General features: G+C 40.9%; 1 protein-coding gene across 3 annotated transcripts in view; it reads left to right on the top strand.

The window, feature by feature from the left end:
- The window catches only part of CDH13 (cadherin 13), a 983248-nt gene that overhangs the window by 697231 nt on the left and 261840 nt on the right, over positions 1-24177 (top strand). The window lies entirely within an intron of this gene.

Here is a 24177-nt window from a genome sequence, read left to right as displayed (position 1 = left end):
ATGTAAGAATGCCTTTCTCAAGGATCATTGAAAGATCAAGCAATTCAAGTCCACATGCTCAAAGTCTAACAGAGTCTCTCCTTCACTCCCTCTATCCCAAACTCAATAAAAATTCCCAGGATCCATCCAGTTCAAAGAAACCAGTTAGCAATCACGTGCACAGCTCTTTCCCATATTTCCCCCGGAGCCTACGCATGTCCCAGTCCTGTTGATGTCACCTCTCAGTATGTCTGGAATCTGCCCATTTCTCTCTTAGACTACTGTTAGAGATTCATGCCTGGCACACTTGCATTTTAAGGCCCTGTTTAATGTGCCCTTATTGGTTTAGCAGAGGATCTTTTTCCTAAACAACACTATCACATCCCTTCTTTCAAAGCTTTTTGTGACTCGTTACTTCTGGAGTATAAACCAGTGTCTAACTATGTCATGATCCAGCCCTGGCTTTCTCCCTTCAACCCGCCTCATTCACTCTCCCTTGACAATGGCATTGAACGCTCGCGTTCCATGAAAATGCTGTGCCCTCTCCACGCCATCATGGGGTCTTCATTCGTACTGTTACCTCTACCCAACATGCTTTTTCTTGCACTTCACATGCACATCTAGGTGACTTGCACTCAGCCTCAAGACCCAGCAGTGCTGATAAGCCTTGGTGTGCCCCAAGGCGAGGCCAATGCCCTCTGTCACTCCTCCTCTCCACATTTATCACTACTGTCCTTCTATGTTTACTGTTGTCATTGGTTGGTTATCTGTTTTCCCCACCAGGGGGTAAACTGCATGAAAGGGTGGGAATATTGTGTTTCTCCCACAGTTCCACCCCTGTTTAATGGCTAATGCCTGCTGGCATGGCATAAAGTAAGCACTCAGTAAATATATGGGAACAAATGAGATGTGAAAACATGTTATTTATTTTTAATTCTTTAATAAAAGAAGCTATTGAGAGTCTACCTTGTACCTGACATTGTGCTGAGTGTTTCCTCATAAGCAAAGGTGTGCTGAAGCCAGCTTGTACCTGGTCATAAAGCCAATTCTATACATGCCTTCCCAATACCCCTTCAGAGACATTGGTAGCTTGAAAGCAATTGGCCACGATGGCAGTACATACTCAGAAATCAACAAACTTAAAAACCAGGTTGTGTTTTTCCCCCTTAAGAGCTGATTGTTAAACATTTATCAGTGTACCACATGAAATGGAATTTCAGATCAAGGGCATTTGCTATTATTGTAGAGCATTAGATATTACAGCAATTATTCAAAATTTCAATGTAGTTGAAATGTCAATGGAGAGAAAATGGGGAAAGGGAAAATGTATCTGGGTGACTGGGGCTGAAGCCGCTCCTGGTCTCCCCTTCCTCCACAGGAAGGGAAAGTTCTCTGGAGCCCATGGCTGCCCAGAGTAAAGACTCCATATTTCCCAGTCTCCCATGGCCAACGGGCCATGTGGCTGCCTCCAGGGAGTCTCCCTTTATACAAGGCTGGCCCTTCTTCTTTGTTATCCTTCTCTTGTCCCTGTTTTTCTTCCTGCCGAGTGGAAGGTGGACAGGAAGGTGAGCACATAAGCTGCCATCTAGGGCTGGGAGGGCCCATATGGCAGGGCAGGAAGAGAGACCGGGTACCTCTGAGAGGGAAGAGCCCCCACCAGCTGAGCACTGCCCATGGCTTCTACATGAGGGAGACAGAAACTTCCGCATGTCCTTTAGGGGATCCTTGTCACATTTGAGCTGCCCTTTGAGGTGTGTATATGTGTGTATGTGTCTATAGAAGAAATATATACTTATATTTATGTATGTATGTGGGGTGGGAGTTGCATTGAAGAGATTAACTCTTCTGCACCATCTAATGAGAGATCTCAAACTACATCTGTGAATAGATGCTTGCAAAGCATTATATTTTTAGATTTTTTTTCCTTTTGAATAGTTACAAATCTTATCTATCAATAAGAGATAGTAAAAGAATCAAATCAGCTTTGCCCCATCATTAAGCTCTAGCCCATGTTCACTGTATTTTTTTCACTACCATTTCTTCCAAGCTTGGCCTATAACAGGCACCTGATAAACAGAATAGTTGCTAAATAAATGAACATTATTGGTCTTTAAATGCTGTCTCCTATCTCTTGTCTTTGAAACCTAACTAACAAGTGCATCAGAATTTAAGAGTTTTCTCAGAAATTAAGCCACAAGGCCCTTGGTCTTTTAGGACAATCCCCTAATGCTCTCCTGTAGGCAGGTTGATACAGCAATCTGGGACTCTGGTTTGGCTATACTCCACCTCTTGAGCCATTGGAGACTGAAATGTTCAGTCTCCGATAGTTACCATGCTCCATCTACCGAATGCCAGGAGTGATTTTCAGCTCATGGGAATTTGAGATCACAGGACCAAGGGGAACTGAAGCTACCAAATGTTGCCTGAACCAAGTGGCACCAAGCCCACATTGCTGACTTACCTTTCTGCGGCTTCATTTAAGAATTTAAGATTCTGAAATGAACGTGTTTGAAATGGTGTGGACGAAAATACCTAAAACAGGGCCATGTTCAATGCTGACTCTCAATGACAATCTGTTAAGTCAACACACACATTTTAAAAATTTACCAACACTGTCCCTGCAGCTAGAGCAGCCTCTAAGATAGGAACCAGCTCCTGCCACTGTTCTGCTTAAAACCTAAATGTGGATACAGGAGAGAGTGGCACAGAGTGGGAAAGGCAGGCTGTGGGGAGACTGTTCCCATGAGGTAGGGAGTATTATTCCTTTTAAAAGGTAAGAAAACTGAGGCACAGAGAAAAGGTAAGAAAACTTGCCCAAGGTCACAGAGTCAATAAATGAGAGTTGGCTTCCGGAGTCTTGCTCTTAACCATTATGCATCACAGCATCTTCTTGAAGGCCAATGTCGGGGTCTAATCCTGATGAACTCCAGTCTATTGGTATGAAAGAAACGATACCCAGCACACCTCAAGGACAAGCAAGGAAAAGTTAGTTTTATTGTTCTGACTTTGATTTAATTTGGTCCCAAGCACCACAATCAGTAAACAGTTTCATCATCCTAGTCTCTTACATTAAAAAAAAAAAAAAAGAAAAAAAAGGTGGTGATTTTCTGATGGAGGCTCTGATGGAGTTTTAAACATAATTATTTTAGGACTGTTTATCCATAAAGAGCCCTACCAATGGCATGGGATGATTTATCTCTATGGATTAAATGTCACAATTGAGGAGCTGTGGTCTAAATCACACATTCACGCAGACCTTGAAAGCCCCTGGAAGGTCTCCCAGCTGCATGCACCAAAGTCGACCAAAGTTTTCAAACTTTTCTTTTGATTTTCATGTAACTGAAATAACACATGGAGTGTAGGACTCAGCGTATCACAACTTGATAGGCATTTAAAGGCATCAAGTTCTTTTAAAGATCAAACTTTGTCAGTCAAGTCAAACAGACTTAATAGTGGATTGGGAACCTCATACTGGTTTGAAAAAAGCATGAAGGCTTCTGAGACCAAGCAAAGAGTTGAGTACTGAGGCATGGCATGTCACTATTCATTGTTTAATACCTTTTTTTTTTTTTTAAAGATAGGTCCTTGAGAATAAACACTACACGCGGTTCATCATTATATAAGCCCATCTGGGGGAACATATGCAATGAAATGGCCCCAGAATGAAATAACCAATGAAATGGAACTTTAGAGCAAGAGCATTTGTTACATGCTTCCATACATTTTTGATTTGCAAATAGTCCCCTTGGTAACCTCTGGAGTTTCACACCTCAGCTTGGCTTCACACCTCAGCACTATCGACATCTGCCTCCTTGTGGCAGGGGCCGTTCTGTGCACTGCAGGCTACTGAACGGCATCTCTGGCCTCTGCCCACTGGATGCCAGTACAAGCACCAGTTGTGACGATCAAAAATGCCCCAGACATTGTCAAATGGCTCCTGGATGGTGTGTATGCAAAATCACTCCAGGATAAAACCGTTGCTCTAGAATTGTATTATTCAGTTGGGTTTGGCTATGAAAACTTGTTTAGTAAAGTATGATTATTGGGGCCTATCTACAAAATACAGAAAGCTAATAATACAAAATATGGAAAGCTAATGAACTCTCTCATACCAAAGCCTGCCTGTAGAACTATCACTTCCACAAATCTATGCTTCTAAATATTTTCTCTGTTTCACAGACATACTCTCGAATGACAGAACAATTGTCTGAACATGTTGCTGATGCTGATGCTGAACATGTTCTGTATGTTTGAGGTTGTGCTGAAAATTCCATGCAGCAGTGATGGTGAAAGAGCAAACATCTAAAAAACAAACATTCATAGGGCGGTGAAAGCCTGAAATAACTGCCAGGGATGCTAATCGTTCCACATGGAGGATTAGTAGAGGCAACACATTTATCGGGCAGATCCTCCTTACTAGCACAGCGCCCCTGACACAGCTTCTAAAGAAAAAGGAGGAAAAACAGAAGCATTACAGTAATGAGAAAACATACGAGATTTGAAGTCCAGAAGGCACAGCTCAGACTTCAGCTCCCCACCCCCTGCAAAAGCTATGAACCTTAGGAAGGGACTTACCTGACTTGAGCTTGGGGTCCTCGATTTTAAAATCAAAATAATAATAATACCCACATTGCAAGCCTGTTTTATTGGAAATGGTGGTATATATGGCGCATGGCAGTCATTCAGGAAAAGGAAGCAACTATTTATTATTTTTGCCCTTCTGTCCGAGGCCACTGGAAAGACAGCTGTAGTTCAATAAGTTTGGTTTATTGTTCATTGCAAGGAGGGAGAACACACCATGGGGAAACATGGGATGTCCTTGCAGGAGGGCATTAGGAAAGACATACAACAGAATCTGGGCTTGTATTGGCTGCCTGAGGGGGAAGAAGGTTCTTAAAAGTTGAACATTGCCCTGAATAGGATGCTGCCAGGAAGCAGGGCAATTCTATGACTGAGAACTTAATAAATCTATCTGTAGGTAGGATGAACTAGGGTGAAGCTACAGCTGTGAACAGCCAAGCAGCAGCTGTCACTCAGATGAGCCAGGAAGAGGGACAGCGCAGACCATGTCCAGATCTGTCTGTGTCCCTACTGAATTACAGGGGTCGTATTCCTGTCCTGATCCATCAGGGGTCACACAGTGGCCTTGTATGATGTTGATGTTTTACAAAGTTGGTCGTGTACAACAGGAGAGTACCAACGTCTAGCTAATGGCACCAGGCCACAGCGACTGGTTTTCTCTTCCTTCCCACCTTTATGCAACAAGTATTTAGTGAGCATCGTCAACCCCAGGTGTCCTCTCTCTACCAGAGCTTATGTCCTATTTTTTTAAAAAGGTCAAATAAAACATGGTAAGTGTGGTGCTAAATGCAAAGAAGAAAATAATGTAACATAGCATGATAAGGAGTGACGTAAGAGGAGGGCAACTTGAATCAGTGTGGTCATATTAGTCCCCTCCAAGGAAGTGGTGTTTGAGCTGAGACCTCAAAGATAACAGCGTTGATTCCATCTAGAATAAGGGGAAGCACGTTCCAGGCAAAGAGAACAGCAGTTTCAGAGGTGGAGACCCAAAATGGCTTTGCCAAGGGAAGGGCTTCACCAAAGGGAAGAGCGTGGCAGGCAAAGGGAGCAGATACTTCAAAGGCTCTGAAGTAAGGATGAGCTTGCAGGCAAGTGTAGTTTTCAACCAATCAGTGCCCCAAGGGGAGAGTGGAGCTGGATGGCTGGGCCGGGGTGAGACTGACTGTGTACGTTTATGCAGCTGATGGGGACCCTGGCTTTTATTTTAGGTGTGGGAAGAAATCGCCGGATGATTGGCATCTTGAAAAATTGCCTTGTTCTCTGTGTGGATGAAGGATGGATTGTTAGAAAGTGTAGAGGGAGGGGAGAGGTGGTACAAGAGATGAAACAAAGCTTTCATCATTAACGCACAGTTAATGATGTTCATTGCAAGGAGGGAGCCAAAGTGGGGCCACATTAGAATGTGGGGCCAAAGTGTAGACTCTTAGCTGATAATGCTGAAAGGTATTTGATTATTGGTCTGACCTAATCATCTCCTTCTGGTGTAAGAAAATCAACCCTGACGGGAACAGACAAAGTAACTAAATATCTAAATATTTAGTTAGTAGCAGAGCTAAAAGAGGCCAACAGGGGCCAGAACCCCAGAAGATTCTCCATCATAGTGCCCCCAGCACCGTGGAAATAGTGACTCACTATACTGGAGGAGGTAGCTCTGCATCTGGAAGTTCCTCCTATGGTGGAGCCCAGTGAAGAGATGGTTCAGGGAGGCGAGTCCTGTTGTCCTCCTAGCATGACTGTTTAGCTTTTCTTAATTGTCCACTCGGGGATGTTGGCCAAGGAAGGAAACATGAGCCCATAACCATGACCTCTCTGGAGGCTGAATATCCGGGAGAGCTTTTCCTTTATCAACATCCCTATACCTGTGTTTATCCTTTGACACAACTATTACACTTCTAGGAACTCAACCTCATAATATACTTAAAGATGCATGTCAGGATTTTGTTATCTGTTCTTTCATCAAAAAAGAACAGTATGAATAATAACTATTTATAATAGTTTCGAATAAGAAACTATTTTTATTATAGCACACCCTTGGCTGGTAGTCGTCTGCTTTACCTTGTACGCTGTTTCTCCCCATTTTGATTGGTAACCATGCTCTGGTAATGGAATACGTGAATAACGGAATACTATACACCCATTTAAAAGATAATTATTTAATTACTTGCGACAAAACTCACAATGCATTTAAAACTGACAAGAAGTATAGAACATTAGGATCTCTTTTGTTAAATCTATATAAAACTTACGTTTCTATCAAAATATCAACAGTGACTTTCACTGAGGGCTGGAATAATGAGTGGCTTTTGTTTCTCACTTTTTCGGTTACTGGTATTTTCTAATTTTGGAAAAGGGACATGACTAACTTTAGTGATACCTAAGAAAAGTTGTTTGTAAATTTTTTCACACTCTTCTTTAAAGCTGGGCAGCTGCTGTGGGTGGCACAAAGCTAAGTTTCTGCTTTTCCTGATATGGCTTCTGGCGGTCCCAGCTGCCAGCAAGATTCCAGTTAGCACTGTGAGGGCTGAATGCCTGCATTTTCCTGAACCAAAATGGAAACCGTGTCTGAAAAATATGGGAATAGCTCTTGGAACACTACAAGTATATCTTATGATGATTCAGCTCTGGAAAATCTAGGTCTCCCCATAGTGATGGGCCCCACACCCCAGTCCAAGAGAAAATGTTCCAGGGCATCAGGAGGATGAACCCACACATAAGCCTTTGTGAGTACTACTGTATACAGGCTTTGTTCTGAGTGTTTTTCAATAAAGAATTTCATTAATACCACATCTTTGTGAGGTGGGATTTGGCAATAGGGCTTTACACACACGGAGGCTGACACGCAGAGGGTTTGGAGGATTTGCCCTTGCTCACACAGCACAGGCCAGATCATAGTGGAGAAGCCAATGGTTGGTTTGTTTTGGGTTTTTTTGTACACACCCAAAATAGCTGTACCCACACCTGTCAGCCAGGTTGGAGAAATACATAGGCCAGCTCTGATGTGTGCCCTCCCCATGCCCAATGCCAGCTGCACCCCAACTCGGGCTGTATTCCTGATTGAGTACATTAACAGGCACATATTATTTATTCTCTCTGAGCCCCGCTCTCCTCATTTGTAAAATGGGACAGAGAGGTATATGAGATAGATGAACCTTAGCATCCCATCAGCTGCAAAGAGTGTAGGATTCTGCTTGAATTCAGATGAGACCTACCCATGCACCTTCACATCCTGTCTTTCACCTCCATGAGTAACTGTTTCAAAGCTACCAACCCGGTGACCCAACCAAAACATCCATCTTCAAGGGGCACAAAGAAATCCTTGGCCAGTATCTTCCTGGATGCAAATTCTTTGCTCCTGAACTGCATGTCACCTTGAACAGACTGATGATAAATGAGCAAGATTCAGCTTTGTCCTGGAAAACTTTTGCATGGCATTTCTTTCTTTGCTTTTCTTTACAGAATTATAAAGTCAATACTTTAGCTTTTCCATGACATGAGGCTTGAATTTCCCTGGGCTAGATGTAACGAAGAGCTTTCCAAATGCTCAGTGACACCTCAGGTTAGAGCTGCACTTTCAACTTGTTCTTCAGGATCTCTCACTTCATTCGGAAGAGTGAAAATGCAATGTGAGCTTAATACTCTTCCAGAAATGCATGGAGAAGATGTAGAATGTTTATAAATGAACATCCAGTGATTTGAACTTGGTAATTTCATTCAAAGATGTAAAGGAAGTGATATTACAAAGGACATTTCTGTTATTTTGTCAAATGCTACTCACCAAAAAATAAAATTTCAACCCATATTCTTGACCTTCAGAGGCTTATTTTAAGATCATGTGGCTTTTCCTAAGCAGCTGAATTATTTAGTAAGATTGAACTGTCAGGGGCTTTAAAATAAAGCCCACCGAAATACCAGCCACTCTGGAGTGCTACAGCTGTTCAGGCCCTGGTCTGCATATTTCGTATCAGCAGACTGAAGCTCTCAACTGAAAAACAGCTCAGAAAATACTTATCACCTTCCACGCCAAATGAGAAAAGGAATTCATTCAAAACTGAGAATTTGATATAGTGGGTGACCTACTCCTACAGCGCTCAGTATGGCTGGTAGAATTCTAGCTGCATTTATACTACTTCACCCATGTTTAGGCCACACCTCTGAGAAAGTAGTTGGTAGCCCCTTCCACAGCAGGTAATTATATGAGGAGCAAGTTAACGACTATAAGGAGCAAATTAATATAAGGAGCAAGCTTGGAGCACTGCAGCTGCTGGTATTAGTAGCATGTTTTCAATGCATATAGAATGTTATGAGGAAGTTTAATTTATACATTTTTTGCCTGAATGGAGTGAAATCAACATTTTTAGCTCATAAGGAATTTTTATAGATTGCTAGTACCTCATTTTCCCCAAAGGATGTTTCAAAAGAACCAAAAATTAAAAATCATTATGTTGAGAACCAAGCATTCTAGGGGCTCCCTAAAGGAATAAATGGCACCTCCCATAAAGGCAGATGATGGGGACACTGATAATGATGATGGTGGCTCTGATGATCGTGGTGATGGCCGTGGTGAGGGTGACGGCAATGAAGACACTAATAATAACAATGCTGCTGCTGCCGCTGCTGCTCATGTGATGACAGCAATGATGATGGTGATGGCGATGACAACAGTCATGATGATGATGAAGACGACTCCAGTGGTGATGAGGAAGATGATGACCGGATGGCGGAGGCTGGCAGTGACCGATCCCTTGCTATGCAGCACGTTCCATGCTGAGCTGTGAGCATTCATCACCTCACTTAATCTTCAGCTCTATCCCATAAGGTACAACGCTACAACGTGCTCGGACTTTCATCTTCTGGACGTTGAAATGGAGGCTTCTTAAGGACATTAACGAACTTGCTCTTGGAAAATACTTCTTAAATTTTGCTGTCCATTAGAATCACGTGGAAAGATGTTTTACAGCTTTACCTGAGGTTAGACCATTTGTTCTAGGTTGCCCAGCTGGTGAGCGGCAGAGCCAGGATTCACAGCTGGGCCACAGGACACCAGGTTCATGCTATTGCCAATGACTGTGCAGTCTCCCTTGTAAAGATCCCATGACAGTATGACAGTGCCCAGGGAATTGTCATGCTCCTCACCTGTGCCCCCATCAATGCTGTTTTTCATAATAATAAACTGTGAGCTGAAACGCAAGCTTTAGGTAGAGGAGATCTTTGTTGAGCAGTGAGCTACAATCAGTTTGACTCTGTCTGCCAGATTACTTTCAATTTCATTCACAATATTCTATTCTGTTGAGAATGTGCTTGCACTTATTTTGCCTAAAGGTATAGAAAAGTTCAACCAAATACTAGCTGCCTTTAAGCATCTACAGTAGTTAGAACTCTGATTCCCCCGAGGTGGTGATAGTACACAATGTACACACTGGGAGACTTACAGTTTTCCAAATCAGGAAGTCAGGGCTCTCCTGCAGTGAAGTTCACAAAGAACTCCCAAAATGCCTGCAGTCCCAAGTTTCAGGGAAGAAATTAAAGCTCCTAGGAGATGCAGACAATGTTTATCTATGTTCCTAATCTAAAGCACTGGGAGTTTTTCAAATTAGCCCATGCTAGTCCTACGACTGCCTCTCGGGGATTAATTTTTCATTATATTTATAAATATATAAACATATTTATATATTTAAATGTAAAGTATCTTTATATTTTTAATTAAACCTATTTTCCATAGCAATGGAGTCTGACTCGCCTCACATGTATGAACTCCTGCCATACCAGCTCCTACTTTCTCATTGAATCCCTGTACAACATCGATAGGGAATAGTGTTCCCATTTTGCAGATGTAGAAACCAAGGCTAAGTGAAGTTAAATAACTGAGTTACTCTTATACAGAAGAAAGCATATTTAATAAAGGCTTCCGAGGTTTTCCCTCAAATAAATTTCTAGCCTAGGAAATCAGCTCCTGCCATTTTCACACCTGACATCAATTTGTGTACACTTCTGTGACAGGTTTTGTTTTGTTTTGTTTTGTTTTGTTTTGTTTTGTTTTATCACCCCGCTGCAGAAATGAGGAATTCAGGATTCTAGACTGATAGCCTTTCCCAGTACTAACATTCCACAAAGGTGTCAAAGAATTTCCACACTTGGCCTTATTTTTCTCCCCACACATTTTTGTTGGAGGTAGAGATAATCATGTTTTCCCTCTCCCTATCTGTTGTTGTTATTTTCTTTTTACCTTCGGAATTCAAAATGGATTGCCTTCAACACTTGACTGGCTAAAACTGAATGAGATTTCTAAATTGCACAGTTAGACGTTATCATAAGAATCTCAAAAATTGTCAAAAGGAAGGCGGGAAGTAATGTCGAGTCTAGAATGATACCCCAGTGTCCCTAGTCAACACTGATGGAGGTACTTGAGGAGACACTTGAAGTAGCAGGGGCTTGAGGCCTGCGATGGATCCCGGAGCCAGAGAGTTCATAGGCATCTGTGCCTATTGATGCAAAAATGCAACTCTAAGTTTCCAAGGAGTTGTCCCCTTCCCACTCACCCCAAATATTTTATGACATATAACAGCAGGCAGGGAGGTACATTAACTAAATTTAGAAGTAGATGTTTAGACATAGATGGGTCAGTGGAGCCTTTTTTAACAATGGAAGTTGCTTAATGAGATCGGTTTCCACCATCCAGCCATCGGTTCCGTGCCGCCAGTTTTATAAAATAGGTTAGATCATTTCCAGCCTCAGAAATGAAAAGGAGAAGCAGAAAAATGAAAGTGAGATGAGTAAAGATGCTTTTTCTTCTGAACAATGGGAGAAAAGCCACGCAAGTGTTTAGCATCATTTAACTTTGAGGCTCTTCTGTGCCTATTCCTCCATCTCTTCTCTTTTTGGTGGAAATGAAAGAAACCAGAGCTGCAGGCAAGGAGGTCTTCCCTCTAATTAATTTATACAAAGCACAGCAGACTTCAATTGTCTCGTCTGTTGCAACATAGAGTAGCTGAGGAACACCTGGGCAACTTGAATACATTTCATGATGACTTCATTAAGGAGTTAATATAACAAGTCCTACCGTAAGTCCTTAAGCTGTGCTGTTTGGACTTTTAAAAAGTTATATTTTTTATAATAAAATAAAAGGTGGACCATGTTTGCCAATCTCAAGTTACAGTGTTGATTTGGGTCGCTCTAGTGATGCATTACTGCCACCTAGTGGTAGTATACCTGCATTGAGGGGACTTAGGAAGTAAGGAAATGTTTTAAAGGCAACTTAATCCATCATCACCACCACCTCAACTTACCCCCACCTATCAAAAGAAAATATATATACACACACACACTATATATACACACTCATATATACACATATGTACACATACATATGTGTACATATGTATATATGTGTATATATATTAGTCATTTGTGTCATAAAATATTAGATGGAAGAAGCATGTGAGCTAAAGCAGAGCCAGGCTGAGGAAAACCTGATAGACAGTTTTTCCTTCATCCTGTGGGCACATAAATGCAATCGAAGGTGTTTGAGCAGAAGAGGTTCAGATGAAACCAGAGCTTCAAGAGGATGAGTCTCATGTCTGTGTACAGAAAGAGCAATAATGTGAAAACAGCAGATTGGTCAAGAGCTCCTGTAATAAACCAAGTGTGAGATGGTCAAGGTGGTTAAAAGGGTGATAGAAGCAGGAATACAAAGCTGGAAATGGACAATTTTAAAAAAATCAATTGCACATTCCTTGTGCAGGGCCTTGAGTAGCATGAAAATATGCGTAAGACCAGTTCCATCTCCCAAATACATGTGTGTTGATCCAAATTCTAGCTTGCACTTTGATGCACTCTGTGATCTCCATGGATTTTTCCACTTCTCTGGGCCCCAGATTGCTTATTTGAAACAAGGATGGGTGAACGTGGGAGTGTGCAAAAGCCTTTTTGCCTCACACACTCTAACATGAGTTTTCCTAAAGCAGATATTTACAAGGAAAAATGATGGGAAGAAGGCTGCCTGGCTGTGTGCAGGAGATAATGGAGCTGAGTGAAAATCGTGTGTGTGTGTGTGTGTGTGTTTTAACACCAAGTTTCAAGCCAAAGTAGGGCAATTGTAGCATCACCGATATGTCGAGAAGTCAGCAAGCAGAGGCCCATTTGCAGGTAAAGAGGAAAACAAAACAGGGCAATTTTGCAGACACCATAAATGGCAGCTAGACATGCAAAACCAGAGACCTGGGACTCTTTCTTCCAGGTTGGAGGAGCGGCCAAGAGTGGAGAAAGGGTGCGGTTGGTCTATGCAAAACATTCAGTTAAAGTACAGCCTGTAGAGTCCCAGACACCTGGTCTTGTCTTCCCTGGCTGTGTGCCCTTGAACAATTTACTTAACATCTCTGAGTTTCACCTTTTTGTATGTGTAAAGAAAGAAGGAAAGCCGTGGTCTCAGAAAGCTGTGATGAGTATTCTATGAGTCAGCATAAAAGAGTGCATGGCCCCTGGTAAACACTCAGTAAATATTAATTAGTATTACTAGTATCCTCCTCTTCCTCCTCATCATTATTGACAGAAACATCAGTTTTCCCAGGGACAGGTGGTAGAGTAAAGAATGAGAGGGCATAGATGAAGGCCAGTTGGAGAGGTGCGCTTGAGGGAGGGGGAGAGGGGAAAGAACGAGAGAAGGGAGTTTTCAGGAAGATGAGGAGGGTCAGCTTGGTTCAGCACTTCACTTGAGACAGTGAAGACTCGGAGGAGAGTCTGAGAAAAGTCGCAGGATTCAGTGGCTTACGCATCACTGAAGACTTTTGAAAAAGCAGCCCGTAAGGAATAGAGAATTCTTCACATGGAGACTGAAGAGATTACAGAAGAGATGTAGGGTGAAGAAACATGCTCCTGGATACTTATGTCCATCCCAGAAATCCTAGAGAAAGGGAGGACTGGGTTCCTTTCAGAGTGTCAAGAATAGATCAAGGGCAACGTGTGTGCGCTCTGCAAGTCGCAATTTCCATATTCATATTCCAAATTACTTACATTTCTCAGGACAAAACAAACTGTCCCTGATGCAACTCATCTCTACAATGATCTATGATGTATTGTCTCAGTTAGAATGTCAAGCCTTTGGGGACTAGAGCCCTAGACGTTTCTTTGAGACCTGAGATGAGAGAATGGTCAATAAAAGTAAATGATGAGGTTAATGGTAAAGACCTGATGGCACCAAGAGAAAAATAACTGACAGACCAGAATCACTAAGTCCCTACCCACTGAAAAAGGCCACATGACCATCCTGCCTGGTTGTACATACTTACCATAACCCGTATGGCCAAGTATAGCACTGATGCAAAGCAGAAATATTTTGACTTTTTAGTAAGGTGTTTGCTCTGTAAATATCACTTTGTGTGTTAAAAAAAAAAGTTCTAAGAGGGAAGTTCATAGCAATAAATGCCTACATTAAGAAGCAAAAAGACTCCCCAGTGGCCTGTCTGCTAAGGTACTCAAGGCCCATGCACGATTAACTCTTAATGGGTGGCACAAATGAAACAGGCAACAGAGAGACAGAAAGAGGAATGGCACCATGAGCCGGAGGAACGTGAGAAGACACCATGTCTACTGTGTGTGCTAAATGATGTGTGACAATTCCATGATCTGTAAAAATAAAGTTACACTATTTGGAACACAGTAAGAATTCCTCCATTTCTCAGTAGTCATCTCATAAATGGAAGGAAATATAATTTCTAAATCAATATTCTATGATACGTATCTATGCCTCTATTTCAGAATCAAGTATTGTACCGAAAAAAAATATTTATAAGCAAGTGTATGTTTTCATCATGTCTTTCTGGACTTTGTTCTTCAGGATTTCATCCCTTTCCATTTTTCACCCACTTTTTAAAAAAATGGTTGTCATTGAAAAACAAGAAATAAAGTGTTTAGGATAACCCCATCAATATTTTTGGTTATATGACAAATTAACTTTGGAGCAAAATCAATATAAATAAAAGATATTTAAGGGGGGATCAATGTTTTGGGGAAAAGGTAATGGTATCTTTAAGTCTAATTGTTTATGAAAAAAGCAGAACACAAACTTCAAAGCATTATCTTAAGTACATTTTTAAAATATATGTATATTGAAAAACTACTGGAAGAATATAGACCAAAACTTTCTATGGAAAAAAAATAAATAAAAGCAAAAAGACCTGAAATAAACAATCCAACTCTGTGCCTTAAGGAATTAGAAAAAGAAGGAAAAAAACTGAGCCCAAAGTGAGCAGAAGGAAGAAAATAATGAAGAGGAGAGGTGAAATAAATAAAATAGAAAATAAAAAAAAATAGAAAAGATTAACCAAACTAAGAATTGGTTCTTCAAAAAGATTTTTAAAAACAGACAAACTCTTAGCTAGACTATTAAAAGAAAAATAGAGGATTCAAATAAAAAAATTATAAATGAAAAAGGAGATGACTGATACAACAGACATCCAAAGGATTTTAAGAGGCAACTATGATCAACTATATACCAACAAACTGGACGGTGTAGAAGAAAATGGAAAAATTTTTAGAAACATACCATTTACAAAGACTGAATCAGGAAGAAATATAAAATCTGAATAGACCAATTATGAGTAAAGAGATTGAATCAGTACACAAAAAATTACCCAATAAAGTAAAGACCAGGACCACATGGTTTGGGGGTTTCACTGATGAATTTTACCAAACACTTAAAGAGGAATTAACACCCATCTTTCTCAGGCTCTTCCAAAAAATCAAAGAGGAGGGAACACTCCCAAACTTATCTTAAGAGGCCAGCATTATTCTGATACTAAAACCAGGAAGCATACTACTAGGAAAGAAAACCAAAATCTCTAATGAATATAAATGCAAAAATTCTCCATAAAATACTAGCGAACTGATACAACAGTATGTTAAAAGAATCATTCCTCTTGATCAACTGGGATTTATCTCTCAGATTCAAGGGCAATTTGTTCAAAATACACAAGACACATTAATAAACAGAAAAAAAGAGTCACATGATCACCTCAATAGGTACAGAAAAGCATTTGACAGTATTCAACATCTGCTCATGATAAAATATATATTAATAAATTAAACATAACACACATATTTAAATATAATAAAGGCCATATATGACAAGCCCACAGCTAACACCATACTCAGTGGTGAAAGGTTGAAAACTTTTCCTCTAACATCAGGAACAAGACAAGGGTGTCCACTGTCATCACTCCTATGCAACATAGTAGTAGAAGTACTAGCTGGAGCAATCAGGTAAGAAAAATAAGTCAAAGGTTTCAGAATTGGAAAGGAAGAAGAAAAATTATCTCTATATGCAGATGACATGATTTTATAGAGAGAGAATCCTAACAAATCAACCAAAAAAACTATTAGATATAATCAATGAATTCAGCAAAATGGTGAAATACAAAATTAGAACACACAAGTCAGTAGTGTTGCTATAGCATCACAACAAATTCTCTTAGAAAGAAAGAAATTGACCCCATTTACAATAGCACCAAGACCAATAAAATACTTAGCAACAAATTTAAGTAGAGAGGCAAAAGATCTCTACTCTGAAAACTATAAGACATTGATGAAAGAAATTAAAGAAGACACAAATAAACGGAGAGACATCCTGTGTTCATGAATTAAAATAATTAATATTGTTAAAATGTCAATACTACCAAAAGCTGTCTATAGATTCAGTGCAATCTCTATCAAGATTCCAATGGGATATTTTACAGAAGTGCAATAGAAAAGAAAACATTTCTAAAATTTATATGGAACCACAAAAGATCCAAAATAGCCAAAGGCACTCTGAGAAAGGAAAAAGCAGATGGCATCACACTTCCTGATTTCAAGATATACTATAAGGCTATGATCATCTAAACAGTATGGTATTGGCATAAAAACAGGCAGACCAACAGAATAGAATTGACAGCCCAGAAATAAACCCAAGCATATGTGGTCAACTAGTATTTAACAAGGAATCCAAGAACACTCAATGGAGAAAAGATAGTCTCTTCAATAAACAGATTCAGGGTTACTTGATATTCACATGTAAAAGAATGAAACTGAACCCTTATCTTACACCACTTACAAAAATTAACCCAAAATGGATTAAAGATTTAAATGTAAGACCTGAAACCATAAAACTCCTAGAAGAAAACATAGGAATAAAACTCCTTCACATGAGTCTTGGTAATGATTTTTTGGATATGGCACCCAAAGCACCAGCTACACCATAAAAAAATAAACAAGTGGAACCTCATCAAACTAAAAAGCTTCTATATCAAAAAAAAAAATGAACAAAGTGAGAAGGTAACCTATGGAATGAGAAAAAAATTTGTAAACCATATACCTATAAAAGGTTAATATCCAAAATATATAAAGAAATTATACAACTCGATAGCAAATAAATAAATAAATAACCCAATTTAAAAATTGGCGAAGGACCTGAATAAACATTTTTCCAACAAAGATATATAAGAGGCCATCAGGTATTTGAAAAAATGCTCGATATTCCTGGTTATTCAGCATTCAGTCCCATGCAGCCAGGGAAATACAAATTAAGCCACAATGAGATATGACCTCACACCTGTTATTAGAATGGCTATTATCAGGAAGGAGGGATTGAGAAAAAAATTAAAAAGGATTCATGGACATGGACAGCAGTATGGAGACTCCAGCAGCAAGTAGGGGGAGTATATAATGGGTTAACTAGTAATGGAAAAAATACAATAAAAATTTTTAAGAAAGAAGAAGACAAGAACTAACAAGTGCTGGTATGAGTGTGGAGAAAAGGAAAGCCTTGTGCACTGGGGCTAGAATTGTAAACTGGTACAGCCATAATGGAAAGCAGTTTGGAGGATTCTCAAAAAATTAAAAATAAAACTACCATTTGGTTTAGCAATTTCTTTTCTGGGTATTTATCCAAAGGAAACAAAACACTAACTCGAAAAGACATCTGCACCCCCATGATCATAGCAGCATTATTTACAATAGCCAAGACATGAAGACAACCTAAGTATCCATCAACGGATGAATGGATAAAGAAGTTGTAAATGCACCTACATAAACACACACACAATGGAATATTACTCAGCCATAAAGAATGAGGAAATCCTAGCATTTGCAACAACAGGGATGGACCTTGAGACTTGAAGGCATTATGCTAAATGAAATAAGTCAGACAGAGAAAGACAAATACTGTATGATCTCACTTGTATGTAGAATCAGGAAAAAAACCACATAGTTTGGGATGTAACATGCAATATGACAACTGCAGTTAACACAGCTGCCCGACATAAAGAAAGGTTGTTAAGAGAGTAAATTCTAAGAATTCTCTCTTAGTCACTACAAGGCTGGATTTTAAATCTTTGGTATTTCACTTCCACCAATTATTCTTTCAGAGTCGTTTGGCTCAGTATCTAATTCTCACATCACCCTCCATCTAGGCATGGTGCTGGCTCATAACTGGTGGCAACAAGGCCCTGGCGCAGGACTGATGGGTTCAAGTCCCTCTCCCGCAACTCACATGCTGTGTGATCTTGCAGAAGTCACTTACCCTCTCTGTGCCTTGGTTTCCTTATCTGTCAGATGGAGACAGGAATGCTGGTTGTTTTAAAGTGTAAATGAGTTACTGCAGGTAAAGTGAAGCATTTGATGGGTGTTTTTATTCTTTTGTTGTGAAAGGGCCTCTCATAGAAAGAGCATTCAATGCTTGAATTGGTTTTCACAAGCAGAATTGAGACTGATGGCTTCCCTCCCACTTCTCATCATTAGGGATGCAGAGATAAATCTCACCCCAGCTCTGCCAGCGGGGCACAAAACCACACATGAATACAGTCCTTTGTGATTGACGCTCTGCCAGGACTTGGACAAACTGTACATTCCCTGGTGGCTCCTGCAGGGAAGCGACTCAATGCCCAAAACCCACCTGTGAGGCCCACAACCCTGGACGTTCTCCTGGCCATTTGGGCTCTGGTCTTCAAAGACTGAGATGTGAGTGACACAGAGCACGTTCTGTGAGTCAGAATTACATGGGCTCTGGGGTTAGATTAGCATCACGAGACTTGACCTCTCTAAGCCTTCATTTATTTCCTCATCTGTGAAATGGGTAGGCAGCAACTTTCTACTTAATAGGATCCTTCTGAGGATCTATGCCAAGGATAGTATCCAATTCAATAAAAAGACTTTGTATATTTTATAGGAATGCCAAGTACAGTTATATCTTTCTTAATTGAGAGAAAAATGTTGAAAATCAATTCTGTACTCAATTTGATAAGCAGAGTTTATGACTTAACACAGCAGCTCTCCAACTCGCATGTGAATCAGCATCACCAGGAGGGCTTCCCACAGCCAGATGACTGAGCCCCAAGCCCCAGGTGATTAACCCATAGGTCTGGGGGTCTGAGAGTCTGCGTCTCAAACAAGCTCCCAGGTGGCACTGATCCTGTTGGTCTCGGACCCAGCTTTGAGAAACACTTCAAGGTAGTCCACGTTTCTGAAGCTGAGGGGAATCGTTTCTTTTATGATTTATATTTCTCTTGCTTCTAATTTATATTTTCAAACTTACAATTTTTACATTCAAGGTTAACATAAAAAGGGACCCTTTCTGTGCATCTGGTGTGTGTTTGTTAACTCAGATCCAGCTCAGGATTTTGCTCTTCTGCCCATCTTGGCTCATCCCTGTGGATGCATGGGTGTCAGGACTGATATTTCTGATTTCCCGTTTGCGCCGAATTGAAGCTCATCTGCCCAGCCAGTTCTGATGTCACGTGCCTTCTCCACTGCCCCATGAAATGACTGGAGACACATGCCAATTCAAGGTTCCGGAAATAGGATTACTTCCCGTCTAGAACAAGAAAATTTATTTGAAACATTTTCTTAAAAATTAATGTTTGTAATCAATCTTGCGACTGTTGATTGTATACCCATAAATCAGGTGAGGTTGTGTTTCTTCTTTTATTATGCATATGATATAACTACTCATAATCAGTTTCAAAAAACCTTATTTCTACATAAGATGGTTTATCCCTTCATTGATTCACTCATTTTTCAGCAAGTGTTTATTGACTATCTAGTCAGTGCCAAGTTCTCTGCTAGGCTGTGAAAATGGAGACAAATATAGACATTGTCTCTTCAGGCAATAAGGACTTTATAATGGGATTTTAGTTGTTTAAAGATGAAGGCATTTATAATTTTTGGTTTTTGCAGCACCCTACTTACTTGCTTAGTTTTGTGTTTGTTTGATTTTGTTGGTATTGTTATTGTTGCTTGTGTTGGGGAGGTATGTATATCCTGTCCAGCAATTCTTATAAATAATAATATATAATAACCAGATTTCTTGGGTTCCCCCAAAAATGAACAAGGTGTTTTTAAAAGCTTGCAATGAAATAGGAAAAAATTTAGATATCTAAAAATATATCTACAGTGCAGTGTGATAAGGAACAATAAAAGTAACTCTGGGGGGGGAAACAATCCATTTGCCTGGGATTCTTAGAGAAGCCTCATAGCTGAGATGATGTCAGATTTAGGTTTCAGAAGGGAAAAAACTTGCTCTTACAGTAAGTGTTAAAGTCCGCTTCCCCTCATGTGGTTCCAGGAACACCAACATTTCCCCAGAGTGAGACCCACGTACAGCTTCCATCTATGGATGAGAAATCCAACTCTGCTATTCACTTAATTTTTAAGCTGCAGTTTCCCCATCTAAAAAAAATGGGAATAACATTATATACCACACAGGATTATTGAAATGTACAAAATGAGATATTTGAAAAGCACTTAGCATAGTGTCTGATATGTGATAGGCACTTAATGAAATTATGGTTGTTTTAATTATTATAATTATCACAATGTTGATGGGAATCCTAGGATGCAACATGAATGAGCTAAGTCTGAGAAATTAGACCAGTTTATGGTGTGCATATCTGTTTAATACCGGGGTCTTCAGAGCCGTCCATGTATGAAGGAGCAATGTGAATGGACAGGAGGCATGTTCTCTGCTATATTCCCACCTGCGTTTGAAAGAAAACCCTTTATCCATTGTGCATCGGTCAGAACGAGAGTTCATATCTTCCCAAATTAGCCCTCTCAGCCTGGGAGACTCTGTTTGCCTGCTAATGGCACTGCTTCCATATTTCATGGCTGAAATCTTATCATGCATCTGTGACACGGCTCAGAATGGCAAGATGCTGCAAGTGCTCCCTGCTTTGCGGGGCCGGGTGCAGGGGCCTCCTGAGCAGCGAGGTGTGGCGATCTTCTCACTGTTACCTTTTCAGCTTGATCTGCTGTGGCCTCTAATGGGTATGCCATTGTAGCTGTCTGTGGCAAATAAATAAGTGAATTAATCCAACCCATGCACTGTGCGAAGAACTAGACGATTTTCCAAAAGGAGACCAAACTGGCAGCTGCAAATATGCAGAACATATTAAAGGGTTCATCGAGGGTGAGAATTTCCTGCTTTCAGAAAGATTAACCAGAAGACACCTGTAAATTGCCTACATTCCCAGCATAGCTTGCGTGCGTCTGAGAGACTGGCTCAAAATAAGCCCTCTTTTGTATGCGTGGCACACATTCCCAAATAAGTCCAAGAGAAATTAAAGCAGCAGTTTGACTAACCCTTTTTAATTAAAAATAGCTTTTCCAATATTAATATTAAAAGTCAGCTGTAATTGTTCTACCCTGACATTACTATTTGTATGTCTGTTCTGTGTCCACCTGCGTCCTATATATGTCTTTTTATATTTTACTTTTCTTTTTTTTTTTGCCTAATATCACAAGCCTGTCCCAGATTTCTGTTCAGTCATTATAATTATAACATTTAATGGCTACATAATGTTCCATCAAGTAGCTAAATCTAATTTATTTGGCCATTTTCCTATGGTTAACCATCTAGGCCATTGATTTTCAGTCTTTTTTAGCTGCAGAAACTGCGTTTTAAGAAACCATATGTAGAACCCGAATATGTTCTATTGATTCTTTTTTTAAAAAATACCTAAAGTAAAACATAATCGCCCTCATGTAAATATTCTCAGACTATAGTGATAAAAGCCAAGTTCTCATTACTACTGCCTCACACCTAATTCCAGGTCCCAGGTCAGAAATACTGCCTGCATTAGCTTAATTTCTGTCCTTCTCCATTTTTGTCTGCATTTATAAACAAAATAGACATGAACTATGTACTTAGGATTAAACAGAGCATATTGCTTTTAACTTGCTTCCCACCCTCCTTAATGTATCTTGATTTTTCCCTGTCATTGCATTTAGATCCACTTCACTCTTTTTACCCTCTGCATAATATTCCGCAGAATGAAGGTACCCAGAGTTCTCCCACAGGCCTTTCTGAGTAGGCAGTTAGGCTGTACAGTTTGCCGTCATTACACACAGTGATGCAGAGGATCCCTCTACCTGCCCTGGGTCTTTTTAGCTCCCCTTGTGGTGGTAGTTCCAGGAACTCATTTGGAAAACCCCCAGTTTTGGAGGCTTTCTATTTTCAGTTGCTATGCCTAATGGTGCAATGAACATCTAAGGGGTATTGTGCTTTTCTCCCCTTTCTTCTCTGAATTGCATCAGGATAAGTTGGGAAGTAGGATGAAGGGGACAAGGAATTGGAAGCACTTTTGTAATGCATGATACCTACTGTTTTCTAAAACTGGTTTTACCACTCGTTCTGCTTATCGTATTGTGTAGAGGATCCATTTTCAAAGTTCCCTGCTCCCGCCCCAGGGTGTTACACATGATTCGGGGACTCTCTTAAACACGAATGCATCTTTAAGAGAATTGTATCCCTTGCTCTACAAATTGTGGCTTTAACTGCTTTTCTTAAAAATGACTGATGCGTTTTCCATCATTCGATTGGAATGATAATAATAGTAGCAGCAGCTAACATTCACTGAGTGGTTTCTGAGTAACGGACGCCATGGTGATGTCTTTGCTTAGCTTATTTAATTTTTAGGAGGACCCTGTAAGATAGGAGCCACTATTTTCCTGTTTTCCAACATGAAAACTGATGCTCAGAGGAGTTTCAGGGTTAGTTCAAGGTCACAGACTTAGTAGGACATGGACTTTGGACATGAACCCAGGCATCTCTGACTTGAGAGCTCAAGTCTTAATCAGTGTACACTGTGGCTCAGACCACGTGGGGCGGGACAAGGAAAGGCGCATGATGCTGGTGATTCCTTGTAACCCCCCATGCCGGCCCCTGATGAATGGCAGCCAGACAGTTAATCAGAGACAAATATTTTCCCAGCGTTTAAAATGCGCAGAGCCTGGAGTGAACATGGATTCACTTGGGGGTCTGGGAGATGCCCTCCAACCCCACCCATTTCTGTTCTGTTTGCCCATTCACAGACTTGCCTTTCCTTGGCTCACAGACTTGCCTTTCCTTGGCTCACAGAAGCCGCTCCCGCCCCCACCCAGGAGGATTTGGATGGTGCATTCTAGAGCACTGCCTTGTGCATTTTTTCTTTTTCTCTAAATATCTGCTCCTGCGTGTTCCCACTTTGGAGCTCCGGCCATTGTTGCAGGTATCAGCAAATCCCTGGATCACTAAGAAGCTCAAGCTTTGTAGTGTGTTTCTCCTCAGAATTTTTCATGTCAGTGGCTTTGGGTGAGCAGGTTGTTTTTCCTTTTCAATTAGTGGTCTTTTGTCACTCAAAGTGCAGTCCCAGGGTAGCAGCACTACTTCCCTGTGGACGAGTCTCCCTTTCTTTCTTGTGCTAGCTAGAAACAAATCATTAATTGAATTTCACCTTTCAAAGCTCTGGGAAAATGACAGACTGCTGCCTCCAATTAATTTCTGAGATAGTGTTGAAGAGGCATGTTTCATCCTCATAAGCAAGAGCAGGGCTAAGGGATCACAGTCCCCCGTGCGTCTTCCCTCTCCCCTCTGTTGCAGGGAGGTGGCAGTTGTTCTGGGCCTTTCTGGTCTGTGTTCCAGCAGCCGACCCTCTCTTGTTCAGAGTCTGGGATGGCTGCGTTCGGTCATTCACCCAGCACTTACTGGGACTCGAATATATGCCAGGCACTGGGGGCCTGCTGACCCCCTCATGGCCTACAGGGCAGACACGACCGCTGCTCCCCAGAAACCACCAAGCAAAAGGGGGAAGCCAGGCTGTGGCAGCTCCAGTGTTTTCCAAGTTGAGCTCAATCAGAGGTACCAGGGCCAAGGACGGGTTGAGAGCAGAGGGGCCCTGTGTCAGGTACTGGGGAGAGAGAAATCAGTCCACATGCCCCTGACTTTGGGGAACCACCTAAGAAACCAATTACTGTGAGACCTGAGAGGTGCTCTGACAGCAGAATGTGCAGGGAACAGGGGTCACCTTTTTGTGAGTTCAGAGGTGGCTTCCAGGAAGGGTAGATACTTGAGTCACTTGTGGGAACTGGGTGGTGGACTGGGCAGAGGACAGCAAAAGGGGAAAAACTGGGACAGCTGTAATGGAATAACAATAAAAAAAGAATTTATGAAATGGTCTCTACAGGAAAGATATTCAGACACTGAGAATAACCTATGCAGAAGTCCAGGGTAGGGCACGTTTAGGGAGCAGCGAGTAACTGGATGTATCCAAACTGTCCACATGGGGACCCGAGGGAGCTGAGCCAGCCTAGCCCAAAGGCAAAACCTGGCAAGGC

The sequence above is a fragment of the Pteronotus mesoamericanus genome, unplaced genomic scaffold (genome assembly GCF_021234165.1).
Source record: "Pteronotus mesoamericanus isolate MK-2021 breed Mesoamerican mustached bat unplaced genomic scaffold, CSHL_Meso_final contig_52, whole genome shotgun sequence".
Lineage (NCBI taxonomy): Eukaryota > Metazoa > Chordata > Mammalia > Chiroptera > Mormoopidae > Pteronotus > Pteronotus mesoamericanus.
This window is presented reverse-complemented; position numbering and strand designations above follow the sequence as displayed.